The sequence below is a fragment of the Acomys minous genome, assembly GCF_964271855.1.
Source record: "Acomys minous genome assembly, chromosome: 11".
NCBI lineage: Eukaryota > Metazoa > Chordata > Mammalia > Rodentia > Muridae > Acomys > Acomys minous.
In genome coordinates, this window is record NC_140492.1 from 86,895,750 (window position 1) to 86,922,391 (window position 26,642).

Consider the following 26,642-nt stretch of genomic DNA (forward strand, 5'->3'; position numbering starts at 1 on the left):
CAAACTGGTGGGAATTTGGTGAAGTGAGTTAAATTCAAATGTCAGGAAAGTCAGGACAGGACTGGAAGGCATCCAGTGGCTGAGTGATTAGCATCTATCTAACAGAAGGTGTAGACTCCAAGAACCAAGGAGGACAGGAAGCTTTCCAAGCAGAAAGAAAAGACAGGAGATATAACTGGTCCATTTGTGAAGCTTGGTGGTGATGGTGAGGTGATGACTAGGGAATGTGGAGTTAAGAAAGTCCTGCTTAGAAATACCAGATTAAGAATGAACTAATAGCAAGACTTAAATATAGAATAGGAAGTAGATAATTTATAAGATATCATCCCTCAGTCATTTGTAGAAAGTGAAACCAGGGCCAAGGGTAGTAGATGTGAGTTTATAGCTAGAGACATCTTCCTCCAGAAACCTGAGAGATGAAGCCACCTGAATTTGAATACCAACGTGTCTAGGAGAAAAGCAGAGGTTAGGGGAAGATTCTCCTTGTGGCTTCTGGTTCTTTGTTCAGGGGACCACAGTGACTAAAGACTCATGACTGAGGTCTTCCGGATGGTAAGCTCGTAAAATGACACTTAAGGAGGACGCTGCCTTGAAGGCCAGCACAGGACCTTCAGATGATCTTGAGTAGTAGTAGATTTGATGTAAGAGGCAAACAGCACGGTAGGTAATTCCATCCCTCTGACCCTTTAGGTTTTCTCTAGAATGCTTAGGAGTGCCACAACTTTGTAGCTGAGCATAATGCTGTAAGCTGAGGGTGGGTTGGTTGCGAGACTAAGAAGTAAGGAGTTTCGGGATAAAAATGGGTTGTTAGAGCGCCTGAGGTTTTTCTCTCCAAAAAAAAAAAAAAAAAAAAATTAATCTCACAGCGTTTTCTGTAGCTGCTGCACACTGGTGCGCAGAGACACAAGTGATGCTTCCGCAATAAAAATGACCTGTGTAGCTTGAACAGAACATGGGATCAGGGCAACGAAGTAAGCTTCGGGCTAGAGTGTCCCCTGCATGTGTCAGATAACCAGGAAAAGTAACAGTCAAGTCTTCGAACGTTTCTATTTTGTATCCGCCCCACCCTCCCCTTCTGTTCCACCATCCTGTGACAATTTAATTGGGGATTTATTTTAAGGAAGAACTTGATGTGAAACAGGGTGGTTATTTTGTACCGGGGCAGTTAGGGTTCACTGCTCACCCTCCTTTCCATTAGGTCAGGTGGTATCACCCAAATAACAACCTTTAAGACCTTGTCTCAGGAAGAAGGGACAGATGAAGCATTCCACTTCTTATTACGTGGGTGCTCGTGCACACACGACTGCATTGCCTATACGCTGAGCCACCTCCTCAGCCGTAGTCATTTTTTAATAAAAATATTCTCCCCAAGTCACAAATTGCAAAGGGAAACTATTAAAACCCGACTTCTCAGAGGCTCCTACATATTTTCTATTTCTTTTGGTTGGATTTTAAGCTGACTAGTGTGTGTGTGTGTGTGTGTGTGTGTGTATGTGTGTGTGTGTGTGTGTGTGTCTGCATGCACGAGTGCATGTATGTGGTACACTTATGTGCATGTAAGCAGAAGCCAGAGAAAAACTTGGGTGTCTTTCCCGTCCCCTATCCCTTTCTACCTTACTTAATATAGATAGGGTCTCTCACTGAACTGGAAGCTGACCTGGATAAATACGCTGGAAAGTGATTTCCAGGTCTGCCTCAGTCCCCTAGGTTACAGGGGTTGCTGGGTTACAGGCCTGCACAGCTTGTCTGCGTATTACGTGGGAACTAGTGTCATGCTTGAGAACAAGTGTCTATACGCAGAGCCGTCTCATCAGACACGGCCATATTTTAATTTAAAAAAATACCCCCAAGTCACAAATTGCGATGGTAAAATATTAAAATCTGACTTTTCAGAGGATCTTTATTATAGATAACTTCTAATGCTACAACTTACTTTTTAATTTTCTTGTGTAAAATTAAGAAAATTCATTTTCTGAAGAATGCCTGAAGATCATCCTAGCTCCATTGTAAGGATATACTGCTCATGAGAACTTTGAGGACGATTCTAACTTGGGGTGTGCTCGCTGAATGCTTTTGCGTACAGCCTGTGGTCCTGTGGTTGGCCAGGGTGTGAGGTGCACTTATCTGGCCTCTTCCTTGTCACTGTGCAGTGTCGGTAGAAGCCATGTTAGTGTAGGACAGATTCTGCCTCAGAGAAGCCTCAGTGATTACACGCTGTCTTACTTCACTAAGCCACACTTCTTTTGGTCATAATTATGTTTATTATTTTTAATTATGTGCATGTGTGTATGGGGGGTATGCGCATACCCACAGAGGTGTAGAGGGCCGACTTATCAGGAGCTCTTTGGAGCTGGAGTTAGAGGCAGTTGTGAGCTGCCCAGTAAGGGTTCTGAGATCCAAATGCCTATCTACAAGGGCAGTGTGTGCTTTATCCATGAGCCATTGCTTCTGCCCCCAGGTACTCTGTTTTTACTGCTCCTCCTTTCTCTCATCCTGTCTTTTTATTTATTTATTTATTTCTTTATTTATTCATTTATTTATTTTTGTTGCAACTTTGTCTGGTTTGGTTAAAGCCATGTTGGAAAAAATTACCGCCTTACTCTTTTAAGAGCTTGATGCCACACACTGGCTGGTGTAATTCAAAATTTAAATTATTAACTAAAAATAGTACATTAGAAGGCTTTGGTGTTATGTGGAAGGTTGCATTTTGTATTTTCAGCAGTTAAAGTGTAGTATAATATGTTACTAAATTGCTAGGAAAAGAGAATTTTTCAGGTTATTTACTTTCAGTATGTACACAAATACAGGTAAGTTTTGCTTCTTGCTGTTCCCGTAAACTGTAGCCATTCAAGATGAAGTGTAATAGGCATCTTTAAAGGATTTGTGGATGTAATTTTCAAATCTGTATTTGTGGCAGAGGATTAGCTCTTCAAATTTACATATGGGTGAGATAACTTGGAAATGTTTTTACAGACATTTGGACTAAACATTCACAATGCAGGAAAATAATATTAACTTATTTAGAGTGTGCGCATGGTTAGATAAGGTGAAAAGGTGATGTCTGCTGTTAGATCTAGTGTTAAAGTGCAGCCACAGAGGAAAACTAGTTTCGCAATGCCCCTTGAAAGTGAAAATGAAAGAAAATCTGAATGCGCAATGAAAGGGAACTATCTCTGAAGGGGAGGATTTCCAAAAGTCACACACCTTAAAATCTCTTTAGATGCTCAATCTGAAGTATAAAGATTTAATTTTTGTTGTTGTTAAGCTTTGAACTTGTACCCATTTAAATGTGCCCTGTGTCCTTTCAGAAGAATGTACATGTATTAGGGGTCGCTGTATTACCTCTTAAATGAATGCCAAAGGCAGAGAGCTAAGTCTTTGACGTTATCTTCCTCTGGGATATGAGAAGAGTCGGCAGTTGTCATTTTAAAGAGATAGGGAACCCATCAGACAATTCCTATATTTTCCTTCTATATCAATTAAAGGAGATAATTTGTAGTACTGTGAGGGATTCAAAATGATTATTATGTATTTTAAAATGGCTCAGTTTACATTAAGGTTCTAATTAATATCTAGACCCTGAGAGATTGTCCCCTCCTCATTCAGAGGTATGGCTTCTTAGGACCTTTCCTGATAGTCTTGTGACGTACTTAAATTCTCTCCAAAGAAGAAAATGACAAAGCCATTCTCAAAAAGTGATGAGAATGTATATACCACAGTTTGACCAGGTAAAGCAAATGGATGCCGTGAGGAACTACTACTCCCTTTAAAACAGAGCAAAATTGTCTATTCACAACTTAGTGCATCTGGTTTATTATGGATACATATTTAATGCAGGTAATTAAACATACGTGAATCCTTTGAGTCAATGCCAGACAGAGGTCTAAAACGTGTTACGTTTCAAAGGGAAGTTCTTTCCTTAGTGAGCAGCAAGAAGCCTCTAAGATTGGAATCCATTAAGCTACATGTCTTTGCAATTGTTTATGGAGCTAATGACCCCTTTGCTAAGGATCTGAGATTGCTTGAGCCACCTGCTTCTTATTCACTCTTTAAAGGCTTTGACCGATAGAACCAGGATCTCGGAGTAAAATCACTTTACTCACTAACTTCATTCATCCCCTTGAGCTATTTGTTTGTATAAATATTCAGGAACTTGTTTATTCATCTGTTAGTGCAAGTGAATACAAATATTAATGACTACTAAAACTAATGTGTAAGTCTGACCTTGGGGATTCATGAACGGATAGCAATATAAGCCTGTCCATTGAAAATCTTACATCTATGAGAAGGTACAGCATGTGTTCTGAAATACAGACGTGTAATCCCACAGAGAAGCCCAGTGCTTCCACAGTAGTGGGGGCCATTGTTTAAGGCGGCTTAAAAGAAAATGAAACTAGCTACCGACTGAGCAGTATTTAATTTCCATTCACCTCTTCACCTTGCCTCCAGGAATCAACGAAAAGTCTTCAGAGGAAAAAGATGCCCAGGTGAAACGTGAGTAAATGAGCTACTGTTTGTCAAGAAATCTCTGAGCGATTCTTGCCTCCAGGCACTTCATCTGTTTCTAGGTTTTGTAACCCAGATAGCTTTGTGTGACTTCCTGCCCAAGTCGGCTTCCGCCCCTGTGCAGTGGAGGGGGTGATAAAGAGAGTTCATTCTAGCTGGTGCCTCAGCTTTCTGCATGGCTGGGCAGCACTTCTAATGCTGCCAGTATCTTCCCAGGGTTACCTAGGCAGGCTGAGTTTAAAAATCTTTCAAAACCAGTGTGTGACAAAAACAGGAGCAAAAAAAAAAATCATGTTTCCAAATGGTACCAAAACATCTAAGATTCACTAATAGATTAACACTTTTTAGGAAGGATAGCAGGCTACCAAGAAGAGACTTGATACCCTATGAGCATATACAGCGAGAAGTGGTCCCCCTCAGTCACAGTCATAGGGGAGGGGAGTAAGGGGAAAATGGGAGGGAGGGAGGAATGGGAGGATACAAGGGATAGGATAACAATTGAGATGTAATATGAATAAATTAATAAAATATATTTAAAAAAATAAAAAAGAAAGAAAGAAAAAAAACACTTTTTAAATTAAGTTTTTATTTAGAGGAAATTAGGATTTACTGCTTTGAGTTCATTTGTTCTGAAAAAGATAGAAAAATCTGTAGAAAAATCTATGAGACATACCATGATGATAGACTATACAAATATGTCAGAGCCAAAGGAGGGCTAAAACCTGCCCTTTATGTTCTTGAACATGTATCACTCATTATTTTATTGACACTATAGACTATTATTGTCTGACGACACTGATAACTGAGGACACTAAGACTATGTTCAATACTTTTGTGGTTTATAATTTGCCATCGTCCACACAATTAATTATACTTGATGTACAGTCAAGTGGATAACCAACAAATCAGGCAGGTTCGAAGGTGAAGTAGGAAGCAATAAAGGGCTAGGAACTAGCATGTTTTATGGAGGTTTCAGTCAGAAGGGTCAATCCTGTGGGCACATCTGGACCACCTGTGTGTGGATCGAATAGCCAGCTTTCTGAAAGGTTTATAGAAGAGATGGAATTTCATGATTTTTTTTTTCTGTGAAAGGAAGAGGAAGATTTCGTTCTGACCAAAACTCTGGGGTCTTTAGTCTTCGTCTCATCCTCAAACTTTTCAGTGTCCACATATGAGCATTAGGTTAAAAATGGGGAAGTAATGGTCTAGTTGGAAAATACATAGAGTTATGGCTGAAACTGATACTGTGGTACTTTTTCTTCCTTCTGCTTACACACATCTGCGGGTCTCAGTGACCTGGCTTTCCATCTGAGACACTAAGTAAGAAAGAAACTGCCCAGACCACCCTGCCACTCAGGAATTTTATGTTTGAGGATTTAGTTTCCTTACACATCTGTAGGCAGCTCTTGCTTTTATCTTCTCAGCTAAATTAGTTCCTGTATGTTAAAAAAAAAAAAAAAAAAAAGGAGGGGAAGTGGCGAACCACCCCCACGGAAGACTTTATTTGGTTTTTAAATACGGGTTTGTTACGATCCTGTTATGGTTATTATCGGAGACAATCTTAGCGCGTTGAGCTCTGTGTTTTCCAGAGGAAGTGCTTAAAGATGAATTCTGCAAGATGTTGAAGGTTGCGTTTTAGCCCTATGCATTGTTGCTAAATGTCAGGGCATGTTTCCTGATTAGCTTCAAGAGCATTCTTGGGGAATCTGAGAGACAAGAATTAATAGGGAAATCTAATACAGTGCATGCATGTCTATGCTTCCTTATTCCTACAACTTAGTATTCAATAATGACTAAATGTTCTCTGCACATCATTTCTTCCTCCACAAAATGCTTAGTGGGTACAAATAACTGCACAGTGTTACTATGGCAAAGACGATCTTTCTACTCTTCCCTAAGAGATGGGTCGTGTGGCTTACACTTCTACACATGCAAAATTTCTTAGCAAAATCAATATTAGTTTGCTCAGGCCAGACATGGTTGGAGTCAACCTATTCCATGATGCTATGACATTATAATTTGAAATCTCATACTGTTAAAAAAAAAAAAGTCTATTTTGACCATGAGAGTGAAATCAGCTAATTGAATTGTAAATTTCATAATTTGGTTGTATTCTTCAAACACTTTTTGCTTGTTATTTTCTCTTCAAAGGACAAGTTAGTTTTGTTTTTTTGTTTTTTGTTTTTTGTTTTTTGTTTTTTTTTTTGGTTATTGTTGTTGTTTACAATGTTAAAAAAAATCGAATCCTGTTAAATGACATGCCTTCTTCAGCTCCTAGAAAGGGCTAGTGTTCTGCTAAGTTGTGGAATATATTGTAGCCAAAAAACTCATTGTTCTAAGAAACTACTGATATCAATATTGCGTAAAAAACAGTTATTCCATGAGAATGAAAGAGGAAATTGACAGCCTAAAATTACCAGTAACTGATAAGCCTTTATAAAAGTTATCACAAGGCTTATCATCACACAAATGCGGGCAAGTGTAGGAAGGCCATTGGCTCTTGCTTAAGCAAATAGGAAGAATTTCTCCCAATGGTATAATTATATTATACTTAACAAGCTCTTTATGGTCCAGACAATGTGCTAAGTGACTTACAAGTAGTGTCTTAATCAATAGGTAACTGTGGTGGATAATAACATGACATGACCTACATATGCTTCACTGTTGAGGCAATTTGAACACAGGCCAATTGACTTTTTCTTGTCTTTGAAATAACGATTAAATACAGACAGCGCCTATCCTTTCAATATGTCATATGACATTAAAAGTTAATGTGTATACTCTGGTGGAGAACAAGTGCATGGTCACTAGCTTCGGTCATGTTTCATGTACTTGTGCTGCAGATCCCCTGATGCTCTGCAGAACTCAGGTCCACTGCCTAAGTGTGTATTCTGTCTACACTCTATGTACTTACTGTGCTGACTTGTTCAATGGCTTCCATTTATTTTACTATTAATGCCCCCTGCCCTGAACATGCAAAACTGAGAAAGCAGATTTGTACCTGTTTTAAGATTAAAAACAACAACAACAACAACAAAAACCCACCAAAAAAAACAACTTTCCAATTGTAAAATGTTCTTCAACAACTCAGACACATGGTATTTTTCAAGAAGTGTTAGCTACAATTATTATTTTTTTTAAAAAGAGAACAGAAAGTGCTGATGAGGTCTCTGGGCCATGGAGGACATGAGTGAGCAAACACTTGGAAGAACAGAATAAAGTTTATGCTGGAAAGCAGGGGAAACCGCCTAAGGCTGCCACTGTGCTGTTTCACACACTAACCAGTGTCCTTGGGCTTGTGAGCTAAAGGTAGGCTTCCTCTGCTACTTGGTGTCCTGTGCAGCTGCTTGCTCCGCACAGCCCCTTTGGTAACTGAGCCTTCTGGCTGTAGCTGACTTTACATCCCCACCCCCACCGCCACCCCCCACCCCCCACACAAACCATAATTCAAGCTTCAGCATCCTGCTTTCTCTTTGTGACATTTTAACCCACTGCCCTCACTTCCTGTTATTTCCTTCTTTTCAATTCTGTCAGTGACAAAAAATACCATTTAACTTATTTGTTTCCATAGTTTATTTAATTTTCATTTATTTTTGAGTTTCATTTTGGTTCAATGACATAAGAACCTCCTAAGAACAAAGATACCATTTCTTATTTAATGGTTATCAGGGTTAGAATTGAGTGCCACTAACTACTGCTTTTAACTATAGCAACTGGCAACAGATATTTCGGCCTTTCCATTCTCTGAGGTTTCTCAGCAGTGTCCTCCAGATCTCCCTACAGAAAGGATTGCCTCCGGGAGTCCCGTGTGATGTTGAGATATCGCCTCTTCTTATGAAGGCTTTGCTTCTTGCCCTCCCTCCAAGAATGGAGTGGGCAAGACAGTGAAGCATGAATAATGAGAAAGCAGCTTTTATTTTTAAAGAGAGCAGAACAGTTCAAACAGGGAAGTAGAAACTCCAAGACCCTTAGTGTCAGCACAGTGTCAGAGAGAGAGAGAGAGAGAGAGAGAGAGAGAGAGAGAGAGAGAGAGAGAGAGAGAGAGAGAGAGAGAGAGAGAGAGAGAGAGAGAGAGAGAGAGAGAGAACAGAAAGTGTTTTGACAGAAAGCCACTAAAGGCAGTGGCAGCTGTGTCAGGTCTCAAGGGCTGGAGCAAGTTCCCCTGCCTGCAGCTTCAACAGCTGGTCTAAAAGGCCAACACAGGAAAAGTGGGTCTTGAATCAGAAGCAGTGCCTCCTGGAACAGAATAGGAGGCTGGAGTGCGCTCCGCAGGAAAAGATGACTTTGCTGCAGGCCTCTAGTGGGTCTCAGTAATGTCGGCTTTCTCTTAAGTGTGTTTGAGAGCAGGTCTCCGTCTCACGTCAGAACCAGGACCTGGCTGAGATGACTCAGAACCAGGTTGACCCTAATTTGGTAGGTCTGAATGCATGCAATTGAGATGTAATGTCTGACAAATCAAGGGAGAGCTGTCAAACCTGGGAAGGGTTAAAGAGAGCCCCTCAAAACTGGAGAATGTTCTCAGCCCGGGCTTTTGTTCTATTCCCTTTCTCCACACGTGGAACACACACAGCCTGGGGTGCTTGATGTTTTGAGCTTGTATTTAGATTGTAGGGTGTGCCTTGCCTCCTGGATGCTGGGATAAAGGCTCCCATCTTTGCCTGAGATCATCCAGTGCTGTTGCAGACTATGAGAAGGTGCCAGAGCCCTATCTGGAGATGGGGTTTCTTCCATAGCTGTTGTGAAGGCTGAGGGCTTAGTTGCCTTTGCCCCATGTTTCCAGAGCTTTTACTCTTGAAAGCTGACATCACTGTTGGGAATGCTTTGCTGGAATGCCACAGGTTAGGATTGTCTTAGGCCCCTCATTATGGTTCTATGTCTAGGCTTTCAGGGACTCAGATGCTCATTTATCCATGTTTCAAGAGTTCACTTTCTCTTTCCCTTTTCTAGATTCCATTACTGGTCAGATCCTTATTACAACAAACCTGAGTTGTGAATTTATGCCTCTATCTAATAAGTAGGGCTTGAGTCATCCTTCCCCACACCCAACTTGCTCAAACCTCCTACCCTGCTGATACAAAAGTATAACGTTCCCTTCAGGTTATCAGTTCCAAGCTGTTTGGACATGCAACAGCCCGGGGACTGCCTGACCTATACGTGGAGTTTTCGTGGCTCTCTCACACATGCTGTTGACACTACTCAGATACATTTCCACTCATTTTTATTTCCACCTATCCCAAACTTACGACTGGCTCTCTTCCTTGCCTTTAACTTGGGAATGTGAAGTTGTTGCTTGCCAGCCTTTCCTCAGACGTAAATTAAACCTTCCGGAAAAGTCTGGACAGTCAGTGACAACCACTCATCTCTCCCAAGTGTATATAGGACAACCATGCATTCCTAACCTAACTCTCAATTATTTCAGATTATTGTATTTTCACCTTCTGTATGAAGAGAGCAATAACCTCAGTCTTACAGTGTAGGCAATCCATCTTTAGATATTATTAACCTTCTACAAGTATTCTGCTTCTCGTAGTTTTGCTTACTATCAAAGCTTTCTATATTTTAACAGGAAAAAAAATGCTCAGTCTCCCAACACTTTGGTTAACTTTTGATAAGTGAGAAGGAATACTGAGGAAACTATTAAGACTTTCCTTTTCCCCAAGTTTCTGTCATAAATAACATTGCTAATGGTGACCCATAGATTTCTTTGTATATGAGGAAAGATCTGTTCAGATCAATGCTATTTTAGAGAAGAGGCTCAGTATGTCATGTAAGAGTGTTCACTATGAGTCTAAAATTTCAGAAACCCAGCCTTGAGTTTCTGCAGCGCAACTTTGGTGCATTAATCAAAGTGGGTTAAAAGGACAACACTCTACTGGAGCTTCCTCTTGACCATGAATGCAGAATATTGTCACCACTGGGGGCCGGTGGCCTGGTGACTGTATTTCCTGCTTAGTGGAGTGTGGCTTGGTGAGACTTTGCTCATTTCCTTTTGTCACCCCCCCCCCCCCCCCCCGCAGAAGGCCTGATGTGTTTGTTTTATCTAAGACCTCTGCTACCTTGCTAAGCCTGGCTTCCTGTTCACAGCTTGCCTCTTGTCTCCATGGACCCAGCTCGCCTGGAAGAAAGTCAGCAGAGAGCCTGAAAGTCTACTGAGGTTTGAACAACTTCCGCCAGCATCTCACTTACACTTCAATGCTGACATCAGCCAGACCACAGAAGAGTGTACAATGAGTGAAGGTATGAGTAAAATAATGTTTTGCATGTGTAAAATAAAAAAATTGCTCTACTGTTGGTGACTTTCATAGTCACTTTTGAGGAAGTAATTCTTCCTTATTCTCATGAGGATTTTGAAGAGCTTTCTGTCCTATCTAAGCCTAGAGTTTGTTACAAATGAACTTTAAAAATGTGTTTTAATTAAATACATGTGTATGTATTTGTGATTGTTAGGATACTGCTTCAGTCTGCCTAACAACCTATAATGTCACTGCCTACTTACTACTGGGTGTCCCCTACCCATGAGTACATGAAAGGACAAAGCCACCTACCCCTGTCCCTTACTCTCTTACCTTTTCCCTCTCTTGTTTCTCTCTTCCTCTCTGTCTCTGTCTCTTTCTCTCTGAGGCATCTCCCCCTTCATCCCCCCCCCAACCTTATATAATAAATCTCTCCATATCACACCGGTTGTGTGGCACAGATCTCATATTTCATATCTTATTTTTCATATTTAAAATGCATACAAGTAGATATGCCCACATAAATGCAGGTGCTCACAGAAGGTGGAGGCACAGCTGGGAACTGAAGGTGAGTCCTCTGTAAGAGCTCGATAAGCTCTTGAACCGTGAACCATTTCTTCAGTCCTAAGAGATTGCTTTAGAAGGAGTGGCATCTGCTGGAGCATCATTGTTCTGGAAGGATTTTTTTTTTGGGGGGGGAAGGGGTTCTTCTATACATTTCTGAAACATCACAGATATCCTGAAGGCACAATGGACCAGGCTTAGGCCGCTGAAGGGTGAACTGATCCTCTCCTGAAAACAGTGTGTGCAAGGCAAAGTCAGGACGCACACATCACTTCACTTACACAGATCCTGCCACTCCCGTCAACCTGAGAATGGCACCCAAAGCTTGGGTTCAGGAAAATTACGTGACTCTTGTTACTGTTGCCGTGACTTCACAGCACAGTGACAGTTTGATGCCAAGGTGGTTTACTCATTATGTAAAGCACTGTTTTCCTGTGGATCTCTGGTAGCATCATTGGTCTGCTTAGTCTAATTTCCTGATGTGTTTTTTCCAGCAGAAGCTCTGAGCTCTGGAACTCTAGCTTCTGTTCTAAAAACACATACGTTTTTATTTGTAGAAGAGCTTTTATGTTGCTTTTATGGAAGAGTAGCGAACATGCACTTACCTTCTGTATCGCTAATGACTATGTGACTGTTGGAAATGATGCTGCCCTAGCTCTGAAGGCTATTATAGACATCATCTGCCCTCCCAAGGAATACCGAGATTCTAACAGTGACTTTGTTTTTTTTCCTATTTGAAAGCATTTAAGCTAGAAAATAAATGATGGGCTAATACTCAGTATAATTTTAGACAAATACAAGGATACAACACATGGGCATTTTAACATGGAGTATGTGTGCATATATCTGTATGTGAGTGTGTTATGCATGCATATAAATATACAAATTTATAGCAGTGTATATTTTTACATAATTTAAATGAATGCATATATATGTATGTATATGCACTGTTCTTTTGCTGGGAAGAGACACTCTGACCCAGTCAACTTATAAAAGAAAGCATCTGAGGTTAGCCTACTACCATGATGTTGGAGGAGCATAGTATCACACATGTTCCTGGAGCAGTAGCTAAGATCTATGTCCTGACATGTATGAAGCAGGATGAAAGAGCACACTTTGGCTTGGTGCGGGTTTCTATAACCTCAAAGCCCACCCTGGTACACACCTCCTCCAACAAGGCCACACCTCCCAATCCTTATAATCCTTTCAAAAAGTTCCACTCCCTGGTGACTAAGTGTTCCAAAACATGAACTTATGTAAGGCATTTGCTGTCAAACCATCACAATGTATTATATATAAAATGTTATATACACGGCATTATTTCATAAAAATGAACATGAATGAATTTTGACTGCAGCACATATAGATTAGTCTGAATAATACAAAGGAAAAATTTACCAAGTGAGATAATTTATCATCAGCCTTCCTCAAATATATTTGAGTGATTACAATTATTATCATTATTCTTTTATGATTAATGACTACTTAGTATGTTCCTAACTTTCACAATTTGTTCATTTATTGGCATGTGAGTGTGTGTTTGTGTGTGTGTGTGCACCCATGACAGCCCGAACACGAGTGTGAAGGCCAGATGACAACTTGTAAGAGTTGATTCTTTTCTTCTACACATGAGTCTAAAGGATAAAGTAACAGCTCCATAATAAAATTTTTTAGATTAAAATCTCATATTTATTTATTTTTATTATTTATTTATTTATTTTGGTTTTTTGAGACAGGGTTTCTCTGGGTAGCCTTGGCTGTCCTGGACTCCCTTTGAAGACGAGGCTGGCCTTGAACTCACAGAGATCCACCTGCCTCTGCCTCCCGAGTGCTGGGATTAAAGGTGTGCACCACCACGCCCAGCTTAAAGATTTATTTATTTACTTTTATGTATATGAGTGCCCTATCTGCATGTCAGAAGGGGGCATAGGATCCCAGTAAAGATGGTTGTGAGCACTATGTGGTTCCTCGGAATTGAACTCAGGACCTCTGGAAGAGCAAACAATGCTCTTAACCACTGAGCCATCTCTTCAGCCCCCAAATCTCATATTTAAAAGAAACATTGGGGTATAAAGAAACTGTCCAGCAACAAACACTTTGTTCTTGGACTCACTGAGTGCTGGCGGTGTGGGTTCAACAGTAGGTGGGAGGTCAATGTTAAGGAATGAGGTCTAATTTCTCAAACAAGGATGTAAAATTAAGTCGCTTAATGTTGCCGCGAAGTACCCCAGCCTGAACTGAAGCTTCATCTCAAGGACATTCTACATCTACTGAGGTGCCAGTGGGTCCACATGGAGCATACCAAACATGTCCATATTTTCCATCCAAAAAAAATCTCTATCTCTTGCTTTTTCATAACCATGTTAACATAAACTATGCTGTACATGGAAAGTTATATTTCAAAATGCAAGTTTGAAGACTTTAAATATAAGTAAGATGATATTCTAATTTTAGAGGAAGAAAAGTGTTCTTAAAATACACATCTTAGGTGCTGGAGAGATGACTCAGTGGTTATGAGCACTGTCTGTTCTCCCAAAGGACCTGGGTTCAATTCCCAGTACTCACATGGCAGCTCACACCTGTCTGTAATTCCAGTTCCAAGAGATCTGACACCCTCACACCAATGCACATAAAATAAAAATTAAATAAATTATTTTTTAAATGCACTTAATCTAATGAGCCTTAGATGTTGTTTCTAAGATTTGCTTCTAGCCTTAGGTCAGAACTTCTCCATGAATAAATTTGCTAAGGCCACAATGAGATATGATGGCTGAAACATGAGAGTATATGTATTTTCCAAAGTGGTGTTTTTGCCCTTATTAATGTTTGATAATTAAGTAGACTGTCATAACCTCTTGAGATAGTTGCCTTCAAAATGGTGGTGATTGGTGATCCATGAATTTCTTAAAGTTAAGAGTGACCAGAAAAATGTTTACACACAATGTGTGTATAAGCAACCACAGTGGTAGCAGCAACCAATTCAGTTCCATGGTTAAGGAAGCATTGAAGATCTTAGTGGTAGAGTTGGACAAGAAACTTCCAGGGTCACAGTCCTTTCTTTCTTTCTTTCTTTCTTTCTTTCTTTCTTTCTTTCTTTCTTTCTTTCTTTCTCTCTCTCTCTCTCTCTCTCTCTCTCTCTCTCTCTTTCTTTCTTTCTATTTAAATAATTTATTTAGATTACATCTCAATTATTATCCCCTCACTTGTATCTTCCTGTTCCTCCCCTCCCTCCCTCTTTCACCCTATTCCCCTCCTCTGTGACAAAAGGGGACCTCCTCCTCTATCATATGATCCCAGTGTATCAGGCCTCATCCTGGTAGCCTGCTTACCCTATCTCTGAGTGCCACCAGGTCTCCCCACCAAAGGGAGGTGATCAAATAGGGGGGCACCAGCGTTCATGTCACAGTCAGTCCCCGCTCTCCACACAACTGTGGAGAACGCACTGACCATTGGCTAGATCTGAATAGAGGTTCTATCTAGGCTTACTGAATGCATTGTCCTTGGTTGGTACAGTAGTTTGAGCAGACCCCCACTGGGTCCAGATCCGCCAGCCTTGATGGCCTTCTTGTAGGTTTCTAGGACCCTCTGGATCCTTCTGTTTCCTCACTCTCCCTCTCTTCTCTCACCTGGAGTTCCAACAGGAAGTCACAACATCCATCCCAATCCCCCGTTAAATGAAGACTGTCAGAGGACATCCCTGTAGGGCTAGTGTCCAACTATAAGTGAACATATCCCATCTGTATCTTTCTGGGTCTGGGTTAAGTCACTCAGGAAGATCATTTCTAGTTCCATCCATTTCCCTGCAAATTTCAAGATTTCCTTATTTTTTACAGCTGAGTAGTATTCCATAATGTAAATGTACTACAGTTTCTTTATCCTTCGACTGAGGGACCTCTAAGTTGAAACAACAGATTCTGGCTATTACGAATAAGGCTGCTATGAACATGGCTGAGCAAATGTCCTTGTTGTGTGGTGGAGCATCTTCTGGGTATATTCCAAGGAGTGGAATAGCTGGGTCTTGAGGTATCCCTATTCCCAGTTTTCTGAGAAAGCGCCAGATTGATTTTCAAAGTGGCTGTACCAGTTTGCACTCCCACTAGCAATGAAGGAGTGTTCCCCTTTCTCCACATCCTCACCAGCATGTGTGTCACTAGAGTTTTTTTTCTTAGCCATTCTGATGGGTGTAAGATGGAATCTCAGAGTCATTTTGATTTGCATTTCTCTGGTGACTAAGGCCATTGAGCATTTCTTTAAGTGGGGCTCAGAATTAAACATAGAATTCTCAACAGAGGAATATCAAATGGCTGAGAAACATTCCACTCTTTAAAATGGGGATTAAAAGGCCTTGCTTCAAAATAATAAGGGGGTGAAATGAGGTTGGATATGCAAAGCACATCGAAGCAATTCTTGATTGCGAGGAGGTAGGGGCAGGAGTAGCTATTACTTGTAAAGTGCTCACATTGAAAACTAATTTCCCGTAGTCTGTTTATATTCTCATTCAAACACTCAAGCATAAAACAATTATATATATGTATATATATATATATATATATATATATATATATATATATATATATGTAGATGATACAATTCTTAGCCTCATTTGGGAATTAAAAAATAGCCACAAGTCCAGTGAGATGTGAAGTCCAGCCGGTGAAGGTTTGATGTACAACTCAGCAACCTGAATTCAACTCCTTGGTCCATATAAAGATGGAAGGAAAGAACCGAGTCCACAAAGTTATCCTCTGAGCTCCACACATGTGGCATGGCATACTATCCCCCAATAATAAATAAAATACAGTAAATAGAACTGTAAATATATAAAAATGCCAAAGTTTTAAGGAAATGCATGAAAACTAAGTATGTGTGTGGGGCGGGGAGGGGGTTATTCAAGTGCCTAGGAAATAGATTCTTTGGTTTTCCCTTTCTCCTGTCTCTTGTAGCTCCTTGAGACTGGGCTGTCCTCATCTTTGTTCCAGGGAGTAGCCGTTTGGTCCTGCACATCATTTGAGGGCTCTTGAGAGAAAAATCAATAATCAACCATGCAAGGATGGTCCCGGAAGGCACATCCCTCTCACATGTTTCTATATTTAATGATCCCTGTGTCTCCTTTCTTCTTACCTTTTCTGTGCTTAAATTGAGAATTATCTTCAGCCTCTTTTTATGTAAATAAGACTCATAAAGCAACAAGTACAGCAGAAACAGGGTGACTGCTGAATAAATCTTTTTTTAGGGAACCAAATCTCCTCTCCAAAGGCATATTTCATTTTTATACCATCACAAATGTTGTTTTAGCTCCCGGTACTCTGACTCTCTAACAATAAGCACATCACTCATTGACCATTATTTAATCTGCTTGAACAAATGAGACAGTTTTCAGGCCCCTTTCTTGTCATATGACAAAATAAAGAAATGGTTCAAAAGTTTGCAGTTACATACGCACTAACACCATGATGTTAGGGCAGTAACAAAATTCTCCAATCTGTTTAAGCGTCCAGCATGTTTTCTTTATTAAATATATTATGAAATCTTAGCAGAGAGCATTTTTCTTTAAATCAGTGACAAGATGCCAGTCAGCCTTACAAGGTTTTGTAAGCTTCAAAACTCAGTCCAGAAGTTGTTACGGTGTCCTACACTGAATTGTAGATTCAGAGCGCACTGTTTCTGGCGCTTCTGACTTATAAGAGACGAACGTGCTAACGAAACGCTGTCACTCCAGAGCACTCTGGTTCATCATGTGATGGTTTGCTGGTCCACGCTTTGTGTGATCTTCACGCTGACCTAAAGGCTGACCTTTCTTTCTTTTTTGTTCATGGGATTTTTTTTTCACTGCTCCTGTGTCCTGTGAACTTTTTCACCCCCCAGTTTCCTTTGGGAATTTTTTTTTAAAACTGTGGATCACAATCTTTGATTTGTATTGCAGTGAGTATTTTGTCATTTATTTTGTACAGCTTATAGAATTAATTATTTTCTTTTATGGTGTACTTACTTGCAAGTATTTTCTCTTCCTTCCCTCCCCTCTCTCTCGCCCTGTGTTACTAGTCTTTTATGTCTTCTTCATAAGAAGATAAAGAAAACATTTCCTTGATCTAAGGTGAGGAAATCCCTTTCAAGAAGACAGAAAACAGAAATGCCCAAGGAAGAGAATGATAAATCGACTGTCACGATATAAAGCATGCATGTATGACAAATTGTACGTACAGAATCAGTATGACGTGCAAGTCTTAAAATTGTGCGTAGGTTGCACAGTTCTTATAGCATTCAAAGATAAACAGTGATACAGAAGAAAGAGGTAGTCTCACATAACCTTAGAAATGACAAAACGTGAAAAAGACCACCAAAATTAAAAAAAAAAAAGTGGACAAGATTTGAACAGACAAGTTTCTAGAAGAGGAAATTCAAACGGACAGTAAATGTAAACATGGGTGAACCACACTGGCCTAGAAATGCAGGCTTGAACACAGAGGTCAATGTTCTAATCAATTTGTAAAAATCAGAGAGTTTAAAATCATCACATGCCACGATGTCTTATAATCCTTGTGGACGCCAGCAACAGGAGTGTGAGCTTCTGATTCCTTTCATGAAGTGTGTGGATGCATAAACCCTTCGCTATACTCCAAGTAGATATGACCGTGGATTTCATGATTCTGGATTTCATGGATAGTTTCTTTCAGAAGAGCACTCAGCTGCTACACCACATTGATTAAAAGATTTTTTTTTCACACTTACATTAAAGGTCATCTTTAGGCACATTTGGGTCAGTTTCTAAATCTAGCAGTTTGTTCCTTGGCCTGTCTGTTCACATGTTGCGGCCACACAGTTTTACTTATTAAAGTACATGATAATATTCCCTGTGCTTAGGATGGCTACTTTCTCGAGTGACTGGGTGTTCCTAGGAATCAGCTCATGTCTGCTGCTTGTGTTCTGGTTAAGCAGAGTGATCACCACACAGAATACTGTGGCCTGTTGCAGAGTCAGTCTGCCTCCTACATATATGGCTTCCAGTGTCATCTTTCTTTGGGTCCCTCACTCACTCACAATGCCCCTGACTGGGATAAGGTGACTGTGACCCAGACTGTTGCTGGCCTTGCTCAGCATAGCTCTGCTTTTGTAAACTGTGATTGAGTAAGGTTTTTAGGTTTCATAGCAAGTCTTCTCTTGTTTCCAGAAAGTTGTATTTTGGCTAGTGTATTTTATGGCCACACATAATGCTCAGAAATCTGTTTCTGTGACTATTCATTGGCTTCTTCATAATTACTGCCTCATTTTATTTTCCCACTCAATTTACTATTGCAATTGGGAATCTACAACTTACATGTCTTATTGCTTTTTTTTGAAAGTAAACATTTTTACTTTTAAGTTCTTGGTTGAAGTACATTTTGGAAGAGCAGGTCTTTGGAAAAGACAAGAGACTTTTCAGTAGAGATGCCGGTGTGCCTCGCCATGTGGATTTGATTTGCACGTGCAAGTGATGGAGGGATTTTAGGCTTGAGTGTGGGATTCTGCTGTAGCGTGGAATGCTACTCGAGGCCTTGCAGGGCCTGGAGACTTTCTGCAAATCTCGCCCCTAACTTTCTACCTCTCAAACTCATGTCTAGAGATCTTTGTCAATATTACTTCTTTGTAGACGCTTTCTCTCACTCCCACAGTGTCTGACATTTCCGGTTCCTGCACCACCCTGAGCTACTATTAGAGCTCTCATTTTCTTAGCCCACAGAGTCTGTCTCTAAAGTATGGTCAGGGTGGCACAAGTCATTTGTAAACAGTGCGGTTCCTCAGTGCTCCCCAAAGGTCCAAATGGTAAAGGCTTATTCTCCAGGCTGAGGTGCTAATGAGAGGCAGAGGAACCTTTAAGACTTGGAGCCTCATGAGTGGAAGTTAGGTCATTGGGGTGCTGCCTGGTAATCCAGGAAGAAATTGGTGTCTTTGAGGTTTGCTTGTTAGCTATTTCCTCACTGAGATGAGGTAAACAGCTGGTGTGTGATTTTTTTCCTGGGGAGATATGGACAAAAATTTTACTTGCTTTACCATCTCAATGACTCCTTTCCCTTTTCCCCTTATAAGTTCACCATATCAGGCTTTTCGTCACACCAATAGAAAGTAATCATATTATTCTGAGAAACATTAGGAAAACTGTGTGGTGTGACCAAATGGGCTGCTGTTATTGAGAGTCTGTTTATCTTTGTCCATCAGAAGGCACAGACAGCCTTGAGGAAAACAATTCCTGTAATGTATGCCTGGAGGTGACACAGGAAATGAGACCCTGAGGTGCTTATGGCAGAATCTCCAGGTGCACAGTGCCCAGGCAGAATTGCTGCCCACAGCACCTGCCAGAGGCCTTAACCTGTCTTTTACACATCCAGGGTGCTTTACTGTTGCTTTAATTGAAAATCCCAGATCATTCTATTTTACCAATAAAGACTCAGGAGCCAAATGCTAAGGTGAAAAGCCTGCTAGCTCAGAGAGGCAGAGAAAAAAACCACTGTTGATCTTTTTCCTCAGCTTATGTCTGAATGGAAAAGACCCAGAAGGCTCAGTAGCTCAGCTAGTGAGGAAGGAAGAAAATGCAAAAAAAAAAAAAAAAAAAAAAAAAAGAAGAAGAAGAAGAAGAAGAAGAAGAAGAAGAAGAAGAAAAGGCAAATAAAATAAAGTAAAATAAAAATCCAAGACCAAAGGCTTGCAAGCTCAAATATATATATTGCAATAAACAGCTTCTAGGAGATAGGTTGAGCCATGTACTGGTCTATGGGCATAGCAATATGTCAATAGGATTCATTTTATTGCTATGTTCATTTAGTAGAAAAATTGTAGTAGTTTCCCCATGGGCCTCTGACATATGTAATCTCTAGTTCTTGGCAACTTTAGCATTTTGAGCTATTGGTTCAATCTCATGGAGTGGGCCTTATATCCGATAAAAAGTGATCGATTACCCCCATGACATTTGTGCCACTATTGTACTAGTATTTTGCACCACTTCATCTGGCAGATAGATTGCTGTTGTAGGATGCAGGATATTTGTAGCTGGGTGATACTGATGGTTGCTTTTTTCCTCCAGGAGCATGCAGAATACTTTTTAGTACAATGAATGGTACATATGCTGGATAATTTTATGTCAACTTGACACTAATCAACACCATCTGAGTGGAGAGAACTCCAGTTGAGAAAATCCCTCCATAAAATCAGGCTGTAGGGAATTTCCTTATTTCATGATTGGTGTGGGAAGGCCTCGACATCAGCTCCTGTCTCCTACCCTTGACCTCTTTGAATTCCTGTCCTAATTTCCTTAAATGATGAGCAGTGATGTGGAAATATAAGCCAAGCAAACCCTTTTCTCCCTGAGTTGTTTTGGTTACAGTGTTTGATGACAGGAAGGGTAGGCAACCCTGAGTAAGGCAGTAGGGTGAAGCTTCTATTCGGGTACCAGCTCGACTTCTTCCTGGTCAACGACAGAAGTAGGTGTTGCCTTTAGTGATGGGACCTTGCCATCAGGTTGTGAAGAGTAAACGATAGCTTTGGAAAGATCTTATTCCTATTGTTTTCTTAGTGGGCTCCTTCTTTCGTTTTATTTTGGTATTTTAAAAATTATTCTTGTTTGTTTGATTTTAAGCTTTGGTCTCAGGTTTTGAACTTGTGGAAAGAGGAGGAGAACATGAATTTAGATGAGGAAGGTTAGGGAAGTGAGGGGGACTTGAGAGGAACTGGGGGACAGAAGAAAACATTGTTCAAGATACATTGTATCAAAATGTTAAATGAAAGAATTATTGAAAAAGTCCAAGAACAGAATCAAGGCCTCTGTGCAATAAAAGTCTCCACACAGACTTGTTGTTGAATCATTGGAATACAGAAATATCATGTAGAGAGCCACGGTACCAGCAAGATATTAGTGGATAAAGAAAATGTGGTGAATCCACACAATGGACTGTTACTAAGCTACAAAGGAAAAACTAAACCATGCCACTTAAGGGCAGTAGCTGAAAGTGGGTATCACCGAGTTAAATGAAGTAAGCCATCCCCACAAAGGCAAATGGCATACTTTTTTTTTAATGTGCAATATGTTCGCATACAAATTAATATAATTTGTTATTTGCCAATTTCATACACATTATGAATGCATTCTGATTTTCTCACAACACACACACATACATAAAGACATATGCATAAAAGGGATAGTGTTTGAGAAGGGAAGTAGGACAGTAGGAGGGTGAAGGGACAGGCAACGGTAGAGGATGGTATGCATGTGTGATCAGGACAAAATGCAACCCTTTATGTCATATAGTTAATATGTGGTATTAAAAAACGTTTATTGAAAAATTCTTATCTTTAATATCAAACTGTCATGTATGTTTGAGGGAGCTGTTTCTGTTTCTGACACAATGACAGCCTTTGCCCTGTGGCAGAGTATAGGGTCCAAAGGCTCAAATGTAGAGCACTCTTAATACTGATGCCATAAGTGTCTTGGTTACTGCTGTATTGTGGTAAAGAGACTCTTTGACCAAGGGACATTATTTTTAAAGAGCATTTAGCTTGGAGCTCGCTTAGAGTTTTAGGAGACCAGCAGATGACCATCATGGTGGGAAGTGGACGAGAACGGCACTAGAGCAGCAGCCGAAAACTTTACGTTCCGGTCCTTAGACAGCAGGTGGAGTGACACTGGGCCTGGTGTGAGCTTTCGGGATGTCAAAGGCCACCACCCTCAGTGACACACCCTTCTCAAGAAGGTTGCACTTACTAATACTTCCCAAACAGTTCTATGTTTGGGGCACTAAATATTTAAATATATAAGCCTATGGAGGGTATTATCATTCAAACTACCACAGCACCGAATAATCTTTTCCTGTTTTGGCTCAGCAGTGACTCGGCAGGTTCTGTTCTGTTCCTGTAGATGTGTTTCTTTCTTTTTTTTATTAAAAATAGATTTTTTTCAAACAATATATTCTTATTATGGTCTCCATCCTCTAAATCTCCCCCCCCCCCCAGATCCTCATATCTCATCACTTACCCAAATCTATGTTCTCTCTCTCTCTCTCTCTCTCTCTCTCTCTCTCTCTCTCTCTCTCTCATTAGAAAGAGAACAGACATTTTTTAAAAAGAAAAAAAAAATAAGATGAAACAAACAAACAAACAAACCTGAATAAGAAAAACAAACAAATGATCACAAACTCAAAGAACCAAAGAAAAAACACAAGACACATATAGGCACAGAGATCCACATTTTATCGAGCACAAAACGCTTTTTAAAACATATCTAGATATATAATATATAAGCAGAGGGCCTGTGAGGTAAGAAAAAAAAAAAGAAAGAAAAGAAAAGACAAAGCATTATGAAACAACAACAAGGCCTCCTAAGTATCATTTTAGTTTGTTTTGTGTGACCATCTACCTCTGGGCATTGAGTTTGCCCTTAAGAGTGGCTCTTATACCCAGTGAGAAAACTAATTTTTTTTTTGTTTGTGAGTATTTATCAATTGTAGGCAGCTTCTGAGCTCAGGATGTGGGCTCGGTTCCACTTCCTCTCTCAGCACTGGGACTCCTTCTAGCTTAGACCTGAGCATGTCTCCACAGCCTGCGAGTTCATGTGCACATCAGCTCTGCTGTGTTTTCCAAGGCCTTAATTTTTGGTATTTTACATCTCTTCTGGCTCTCACCATCTTTCTGCCCCTTTCATCTGCAGGGCTTCCTAAGCTATGAGGGGGAAGGAGCTGAAGGAAATTTCCATTTAGGACCAAGTTTTCTAAGATCTTTCACACTTTGACCATTGTCCTGCTGTGGGTTTCTGTACTTTTTTTCCATGTACTGCAGCAGGAAGCTTCTCTCGTCAGTGTCTGAGGAACACTGATTTGTGACTATAGCAAACACTGATCTATAAGTACAGCCATTAGGAATCGTTTTGTTGCTGTGTTCCTTTAAGATAACAGCAACAAGACAGGTTTTCCTGTAGGTCCCTGGCCTATCTAGTCTCAGGTTCTTGGCTGCCTGAGCAGTGTTGAGGATGGGTACCATCTCATGGAGTGAGCCTTAAATCCAATAAGATACTGGTTGGTTACTCCCACAGGCTTTGTGATTCTATTGCACCAATGTATCTTGCCGGAAGGTCGTTTTAGAATGAAGAGTGTGTAGCTAGGTTGGTGTCTACCTTTCTTCTTTGGTAGCCTGCAGAATGCCTTCCAGAAATCTGAGATAGGTTTCTGTTTTAATAGAAGGTGAGAAAAGGAGCATATACTCATGTATATGTATATTTTGACTTACAGAGAAAAATATGATACTCTGATGAGCATTTGTACCAAGCACTTTCTCTTTTTTTTGCACAGCATCTTGTTTCCCTTCATTCTTCTTCAGAAACTGTGCTTGCTCTTCAAGGTCTTTGGGGGAAGCTGCACACATCTGTTTCCTGCTTCTTCTTTTCTCTATTTTTAAAAAACTAGTTTATTCTTTGAAATTATAATGTAATTACATTGTGTGCCCTTTTTCCTTTCCTCTGTCTCATAGATTCTTCCTTGCTCTCTTTAAAATTCATGGCCTCTTTATTTTTTTTTTGTTCCAACCTAAACACATAAGTAGAATCTTCTCAGTCTATAAAATTTTACTTGTACAAATATGGCCATTTAGTATTGGAAAAGCAATTGGTGGTAGAAGACTATTTCTCCCACTCTCAGCATCCCTTAGTTGCCTGTTGTTTTTGTGTAGTTGTGTTTATTGGTGTTGCCCTTGTTCAGATCAAGTTTAGGCTGTCATGTTGGGGAGGCTGTATATGTGTAGTTTTTGACATCCTTGGGAGACACAATCACACCTCATTGTCTGCTTCTTACACTCTTTCCATCCCTCTTCCGCAAAGACCTCTGAGACTCTCAGTTTACCTCAGCAAAGCAAAAATTGATACTCCAATTGTGATTTTATAGCACTGGCTCCTCTTCTTATTCATTTTATTCATCTTTTTCAGATACGATGTTTCCATACAGCCTTGGCTGGACTTGAAATTGGAATCTTTTTACCTCATCCTCCTGAGTGCTGGATTACAGAAATGCAATACCATGTCTGGGTAATCTATTCCGATTTCTTGAGATCTCTTCTGAAAGAAGAGTATCCTGGGGCCATTGAGTTTTCCTTGCAATTCTGATGGACAGGTGTGGAGTTGAACGCTGCAGTTTGCATCAGTTACAGCTGCTTTTTTCTCACATGTGTTGGTTATGGAGAAAAGATCTGTCAAATTCCTTTCCAGGATATTCCTCAATGTATGTTTTCAAATTTCCCCACTAATTAAATTCTTCCTTTTCTTGTTTAAAATTTCCTGGTACTATGCAAAACGGAAGCCTTTATGTCAAGGAAATGGGTCATGTTGTGGCTCACTTACTGAAATGTTAAAATAAGAAGTGATTCAACCAACTAAAGAGAAGAAACTCACATGGTTTCTGTCAACCTTTTAATAAGTTCTGAACTGAGGACTAAGTAGAGACCGAAGGCGGTAGGAACCTGAGAAAGAGATCAGAAGAAAGCCTACTACTTTTATGGAGACGCTTAATATTTGCTTATTAATTTAAAAATGTCACAAACTGAGTGAGTGGGAAATGACAATGTAGATGTTTTGTTCCAGGCTTTATGATCCTTTCACATTTATTGTGTAAATGTGTTCAAAGCCTCCTAAAAGTTAGGTCTACTGTAAGGTCTACTGAGCTGGATGAGTTCATACTCCTTCCAAGATGGGATGTTTTTCCCAGCAGTCTTAGGGCTCTTACACGTGGACCACAACTGCATCTCTTTTTCATTTTTATCCCTCATTTTAAACAAAGATTTGTCACTAAGCTGACTCTTCAGAACTTGACAGATTTCAGGATCAGAATAGTATTTTTTTTTTCCACATTGAATGTTATTTTGAAAGAAATTAACCACATGTCACGATGTGCCTGAAAGTCAACTCATTGAAATTTAGTTTGGAGAAACAGAATTTTCATGATGTCAATATCAGATTGCATTTTAGCTTCCATTATCATATACACAATTACTCTTATCAGTGGAATTCATTTTGATATATAATAGTTCAACTGTATCATATTCAGAGTTACATTTTGGGCTTGAAAGCTAGGTGAATCTTCAAACATACCATCACTCAAATAACATTAATTTATCTGGAATATCATGTAGAGATGGTTTGCTTCAAAATTATTTATTATTATTATTATTATTATTATTATTATTATTATTATTTTTGTTTTGTTTTGTTTTTCGAGACAAGGTTTCTCTGTGTAGCCTTGGCTGTCCTAGACTCACTTTGTAGACCAGGCTGGCCTCGAACTCACAGCGATCCACCTGCCTCTGCCTCCCGGGTGCTGGGATTAAAGGCGTGTGCCACCACGCCCGGCCTTCAAAATTATTTTGATTTAATACTTCTATTAACTTAGCCTCTAGATGTTTATTGACGTTTTAAATAACTATCCCAAGCCATAATAATAATCTACGGGTTTAAACACGTTCTATCTACCAAACCATGGTAATTTAAAATAAGACATAGACCATCTGATTTACATATCCCTAAAACCCTACTGAGTAAGAATGACCTCATTTACATCTTAAGTGAGAAATTCTGAAATATAGAGAAGTGAAACAATTTTCACAAAGGCATGTGAATAGTTGTAGATATAGGATACCAACTCAAAACATTCTGGTTTCATTATAATTAAAAAATATTAGCCAGGCATGGTGGCACATGCCTGTAGTTCCAGCATTAGGGAGCCAGAGGCAGGCAGATCTTTGAGAGTTCGAGATCAGTTTGGTCTACAAAGTGAGTCCACAACAGCCAAGGCTACACAGAGAAGCGCTGTCTTGAAAAAAACAAATTGCTTTGTTCATCCCTCTCAGGTTCATGTGAGGGTAATTCCAATATTTGTATAATAATGCACTTTAATCATCCTCATTTCCCACTGTCCTCTCTAGTGTCCTTCACCCATCTTGCTTATTCCTTTATGCTTTCATGTCCTTTTCCTTTGTACCAGAATCATATGTGAGGGAAAACATGTGGCATTTGTTTTTCTAAGTTGGCTTATGTCTCTGTGGTGGTTTGAATAAGAATGGCCCCCAAAGACTCACATATGTGGATGCTTAGTCACCAGGGAGTGAGGCTGCTTAAAGGGATTATAAGGATTAGGAGGTGTGGCCTTGTTGGAATAGGTTTGGCCTTGTAGGATAAAGTTTGTCACTTAGGGTGGTCTTTGAGGCTTCGAAAACTCATGTGAGTCCCAGATTCTCTCTCTCTCTCTCTCTCTCTCTCTCTCTCTCTCTCTCTCTCTTTCTGTCTCTTTCTCTTTCTCTCTCCCCCCTCTCTCCCTTTCCCTCTCTTCTCTCTCTCTG

General features: G+C 40.0%; 1 long non-coding RNA gene across 3 annotated transcripts; it reads left to right on the forward strand.

Annotated features, from left to right (window-relative positions):
* The first annotated feature begins 614 nt into the window (after positions 1-614).
* LOC311608705 lies at positions 615-26,642 on the forward strand. 3 transcript variants are annotated; one of them, XR_014783090.1, is made up of 3 exons: positions 615-660; positions 10,591-10,743; positions 24,241-26,642. It is a non-coding gene; the product is annotated as an uncharacterized lncRNA (long non-coding RNA). The 3 variants fall into 3 exon arrangements; XR_014783091.1 differs by lacking the exon at positions 615-660 and adding an exon at positions 4,445-4,494; XR_014783092.1 differs by lacking the exon at positions 615-660 and adding an exon at positions 7,692-7,815.